Source organism: Sapajus apella, unplaced genomic scaffold, assembly GCF_009761245.1.
Source record: "Sapajus apella isolate SASKATOON/1434 unplaced genomic scaffold, GSC_monkey_1.0 scaffold11, whole genome shotgun sequence".
Classification (NCBI taxonomy): domain Eukaryota; kingdom Metazoa; phylum Chordata; class Mammalia; order Primates; family Cebidae; genus Sapajus; species Sapajus apella.
This window is the reverse complement of record NW_022436951.1, coordinates 41,331,506-41,337,478: the sequence shown is the minus strand read 5'-3', so window position 1 is coordinate 41,337,478 and position 5,973 is coordinate 41,331,506.

Genomic DNA, 5,973 nt, shown 5'->3' with positions numbered 1-5,973 from the left:
CTTGTATCTGCTTTCCTTTATGATTCCAAAGTGAGGCCCTGGAGGGCACGGGGCATGCCCGGACGCTGGGGTGGGTGTTCCTCCCAGGGCTTGGTGCTGCTGGCACTGTAGGCCCTCCCAGTGCGAGGCCGGGAGCCGTTGGGAAAGCCGAGGACTTGCGTGGCTCATGTGTCATGAAGCCAGAGGGGCCAGGGTCGGGGGAGCAGCTTGTGGTTAGCAGGTGGCATCCACAGCTCCCGCGGGAGGCCAGGCAGCAGCGCTAGAACGAGAAGTGCCGGGCCTGGGGCGGGGGAGCCCAGACCAGGGAGGAGGGGAGCCTAGGGTAGCACAGGGGGCAGAGGCAGCCCAGGTCCCAGAGCCACGGCAGCTCAGGCGGATGCCGGCGGCAGGACGCAGGGCAGGGAGGCGCGGAGGCTCAGCGGAACACGGGGACCGGAACGTTTGTGGTCCCGACACTCATGGGGCAGCTTCTGTGACACGTCAGCTTTGGAGAAAGTCACCTTGAGGTGACTGCGTGTCCCCCTGCAAGAGTCAGGAGAAGGCTGCAGGCCAGCAGGATGTGCTGGCGACGTTCCTGAGTCTCGCAGCCTGTGGGGACCCACAGTCGCCCCAACAGGAACCGTGCGGTGCCTTCTGGGACCCGGGGGCCTGCCCTGCGGTTCTGCGTTCGCCTTCCTTGTGTTGTTTTTAAGGTTAAAGCAAACCGACGGCCAACTGGTGACAGGTGTTTCTCAGGTCTAATAGGAATATCTGCATTTTGTACCATGCCACACCCTGTATTAAAATAAGCTTTTCAAAGATGTGGTCAGTGTTCTTGTTGGTCACTCCACTCCGCCAGCCGGTGGCCAAGGGCGCGGAGAGCAGGCTGCCTGCGCGGGGCTGTGGGAGGAAGCGTGCCCGTCCCCAGCGTAGAGGGTGATAAAGGTGCACACGCACGTGCACACACTCCATAACTACAGGGGCCTTTTTTGTTTTTTCCACGTTACCGCTCTAAGAAAATCCCAAAATAAACCAAACCCGGCAACAGGAACACAAGGCACCTCTGTCTTGGCTGCGTGACCCCAGCTTTATGGAGAGAAGTTGGGCTCTTTGTGAAGAGGAATCTGTGGAGAAGCCACGTGGCGTTTGCTCATTTTCTGCTTCTCTGCTCCTGGGTGTTGAAAAACCCCTTGGGCCTTCCCAGTGGCGTCTCTTCCGTGACCACTGGAGAACGCTGTGTTCTCGGGGCTCCTGAGGCCAGGGTGCTCACAGCACTCCAGGCTCCTCCTGGAGGCACTGCCTTACCTTGAGGTGACTGCACTTCACTCACATGACACCTGCTCTGGAGGCGACACACTAGGAAGGTTCATCTGGGGATGCAGGGATGTCACTCCCGGCCTCATGTTGAGGGGACCTCGTTTGTTTAGTCCCAGAGGACCTGTCAGACCCCTGCACACCCTCTGGGCCAGGCTCAGCCAGCGGTCTGGGGAGGAGGGAGCTCTGCGGACTTGGGTCCCCACCTGCTTGCCTCTAGGCCTCGGTATTAATAACTGTTAAGTGCAGGTGGGAGTCCAGCAAACACGAGGCAGGGGTGGGATTCCAGTGCTGAATGAGCCGTGGAAACAGAGGCGCTGCCACCGCTGCCCACCTCCAGCCGGGGCCTGCCTCACACAGAGGGGCCCTTGGTGCCCTGGGGCGACACACTTAAGCCTGAACGAGGCAAGAGGCACGAACAGGGTTTGGAAGTTTGTCCCCTCCAAGTCTCATGTGGAGATGTGGGCCGCAGTGCTGGGTGGGGCCCGTGGGAGGGGTTTAAGCCATGGGGGGTGGACCCCTGAATAGCTTCGAGCCCTCACTGTGGGGATGGGTGAGCTTTCATTCTGAGTTCTCAGGAGATCTGGTTATTTAGAGCAAGGGCCCCCAACCCCCAGGCTGTGGACTGGTCCCGGTCTGTGGCCTGTTGGGAACCAGGCCCACAGCACGAGGTGAGCAGCAGGTGAGTGAGTGTGACCACCTGAGCCCCGCCATTACGTCCTCACAGGGGCTGGAACCCTGCTGTGCACTGCACGTGTGAGGGTCTAGGCTACACACTCGAGAGTCTAATGCCTGATGATCTGAGGCGGAACCACCCCACACCCACTGTCTGTGGAAACCTTGTCTTCCACGAAACCAGTACCTGCTGCCAAAAAGGTTGTGGGGCTGCTGCTTGAAAGCAGCTGGCACCGTGCCATCTCCCCCTGCTCTGACCATGTGACATGCCTGCCCCTCCTTCACCTTCTGCCTTGAGTGGAAGCTTCCTGAGGCCTCACCAGAAACTGAGCAGATGCGGGCATTGTGCTTGTACAGCCTGCAGAACAGAGAGCCCAATAACCCTCTTTACAAACACCCCAGTGCCAGGTATTCCTTTACAGCAACACAAAACAGACTAACGCAAGAGTCTCCCCCCACCAAAAAGAAACCCCACAAAAACCCCATGCATGAAAGTGAGCCAGTGCTGACACGGTCTCATTCATTAAACACCCACAGGTAAAGACCGCCATCTCATGAGTTACACTGCAGCAGCTTGGCCTGCGGCCAGGGCGAGCTGTGTGTGTGAAGCTGTTGGGCACCATCTCCAGCAGCCCTGGCACCTGGTGGATGGGAAGGGACACAGCACAGGCTGGTGTCAGGTGCTGCTCTGGCTCTCGGGCCACACCTGTCAGGCGGATGTAGGTACCACCAGGAGGAAGGCCGTGCAGCGCTGCAGGTGAGATGGAGACGGAAGCTCCTCGGAGGACCCCAGCAGGGGCACACAGCCTGCTCCTGGGGCAGCTCTGCCTGCCGTTTGGCCCAGTCTTCCTGCCATGCTGGTGCCAGGAAGGCTTCGCCGCACGAGACCAGGTGGTGAGGGGCATGCAAGGATGGAGGCCTGTGTCACAGAAACCAAATGCCTTGCGCTTCCGAGTGTAGACTGACCGCCGCATGATCTCGGAGCTGGACCAGCCTGTACCTGAGTGAATGGGTGAGTGATTTGGTGCGAATCAGTGAGTGAATGGGTGGGTTAGTGTGTGAACGAGCAGGTGAATGAGTGAACGGGTGCATAAATGAATGGATCAGTGAATGAGTGAGGGGCTGAGTGGGTGAGTAGGCGAATGAATGAATGGGTGACTGAGGGGGTGAGCTGTGAATGAATGGGTGCTTCGGAGTGAATGGACAAGCGGGTGAATGAACGGGCGAGTCCAGGAACAAGAGGATGAGTAGGTAAGGGGAGTGGTGTGCAAATGAGTGTGTGAACGAGTGCATCAGTGGGTTAGCGAATGGGTGAATGAGTATGTAAGTGAATTAGTGTGCAAATGAGTATGTGAATGAGTGCCTCAGTAGGCTAGTGTGTGAATGGGTGAATGAGTGTGCAAATGAGTGGGTGAACGAGTGCCTCAGTGGGTTAGTGAATGGGTGAATGAGTAGGTGAGTGTGCAAACGTGTGTGAACGAGTGCCTCAGTGGGTTAGTGTGTGCATGGGTGAATGAGTAGGTGAGTGTGCAAACGAGTGTGTGAACGAGTGCCTCAGTGGGTTAGTGTGTGCATGGGTGAATGAGTAGGTGAGTGTGCAAACGTGTGTGAACGAGTGCCTCAGTGGGTTAGTGTGTGCATGGGTGAATTAGTAGGTGAGTGTGCAAACGAGTGGGTGAACGAGTGCATGAACGTGTGTGTGCATGGGTGAGTAGGTGAGTGTGCAAATGAGTGGGTGAACGAGTGCATGAACGTGTGTGTGCATGGGTGAGTAGGTGAGTGTGCAAACGAGTGGGTGAACGAGTGCCTCAGTGGGTTAATGTGTGCATGGGTGAATGAGTAGGTGAGTGTGCAAATGAGTGGGTGAATGAGTGCATGAACGGGTTAGTGTGTGCATGCATGAATTAGTGGGTGAAACAAAGAATCAGGAGAGTGAATTAGCAGCGTGGGAATTCGTGGGTGAACGAGTGGGTAAGTAAATGAGGGAGCAAGTGCATGAGTGGGCTAGTGTGTGAATGAGTGGGTGAGTCCCAGAACAGGAGAGGATGAGAAGGGGAGGGAATTAGTGTGCAAATGAGAAGGTGAACGAGTGGGTAAGCGAATGAGGGAAGAGGGCATCAGCAGGTGAGTGTGAATGAGTGAATGATAGCGTGTGAATGAGTGATACTGTGTGAATGAAGGAGTGTTAGTGTGTGAATGAATGAATGTGTGTGAATGAGTGGATGTTACTGTGTGAATGAGTGGATGTTAGTGTGTGAATGAGGGACTGTTAGTGTGTGAATGAAGGAATGTTAGTGCGTGAATGTTAGTGTGTTAATGAGTGGATGTTAGTGTGTGAATGATGGAATGTTAGTGTGTGAATGTGTGTGAATGAATGTTAGTGTGTGAGTGAATGTTAGTGTGTGAATGTTAGTGTGTGAATGAATGTTAGTGTGTAAATGTTAGTGTGTGAATGAATGTGTGAAGGAATGTGTGTGAATGAGTGTAAATGAGTGAATGTTAGTGTGTGAATGAAAGTGCGTGAATGTTAGTGTGTTAAGTGGATGTTAGTGTGTGAATGTGTGTGAATGTTAGTGTGAGTGAATGTTAGTGTGTGAATGAATGTGTGTGAAGGAATGTGTGTGAATGTGTAAATGAGTGAATGTTACTGTGTGAATGATGGAATGTTAGTGTGTGAATGAATGTGTATAAATGAAGGAATGTTAGTGTGTGAATGAGTGTAAATGAGGGAATGTTACTGTGTGAATGATGGAATGTGTGTGAATGAATGTGAATGAGTTAGTGTGTGAATGTTAGTGTGTGAATGAATGTTAGTGTGTGAATGTGTAAATGTGTGAATGTTAGTGTGTGAATGAAGGAATGTTAGTGTGGGAATGAGGGAATGCTAGTGTGGGAATGAATGTTAGTGTGAAGGAATGTGTGTGAATGAGTGTAAATGAGGGAATGTTAGTGTGTGAATGAAGGAATGAGTGGGTGACGGCTCTATCCAAGTTCTTGCTCTTTGGGAAGCACCCACTGAGGCTAGGAAGAAGCCTGTTTTTCGAGGTCCCAGGGAAGGGGATACCCAGGGGTCTCTGGCTGGGCCCTGGTCCCAGATGTGTGGGTGTCAGCGGGTCCCCAAACCTCCCTGCTGAAACTGGTGAGCATGTGGCCCTCCGTCAGGACACCAGGCCCCCCAGCCGGCCACGGACACCTGCATGCAGCCAGCACTCACCCGTCAGGTCCGAGGACGAGGCTGCCCTCAGGGTCACTCTCCTGTGGCCCGAGGGCCAGCATAGGCCTGGACGCCCTCCTGTGCTGTCCCTTCCCATCTGCCATGCGCCAGGCTCGCTGGAAATGGCACCCAGCAGCGTCACATACAACTTCATCGTGCACGACGCCGTGTACCAGCACGTAAGCTTTCTACAGCCGTTTCGGAATGTTTTCACCCCGGAAAGAAACTCATGCCCCTCAGGCCGTCTCCCTCCACTCCGCCTGGCCCGCCCTGGCACCCACCAGTGCACTCCCGGCCTCTGGGCTGGCCCGTTCTGGCATTTTGCGTAAGTGGCGTCCACAGTGTGAGACCCCTTGTGTCCGGCTTCCTCCCTTGAGCGTGAGGCTTCCAAGCCTGGCTCCTGGCTCTAGCCGGGTGAGGCCCCACAGCAGGCACGGCCAGGTGGACTGGTCAGATTCTCGGACCGCGCCCACTCTGGCAGCCATGAACCTACGTGCACCCGCCCCTGAGTCCATGCCACACACCAGGAGCGGACCTGCTGGGGAAGGGGCGGCTCCGTGCCTCACACTTTCGGGAACCACAGGCCCTCCCGTGCAGCTGCAACCACGCAGGAGGGCTCCGATTTCACGTCGTCACCGCGACCCCCCACTGTTTGGGCTGTGGCCATCACAGGTGTGAGGTGGCATCTCATCGTGTGTCAGAACACGCCAGCACCACTCATGGTGGACTGTGGTGCATCCACCCTGATTACAGATAGAATGGCCGGGCACGGTGGCTCACGCCGTCATCAC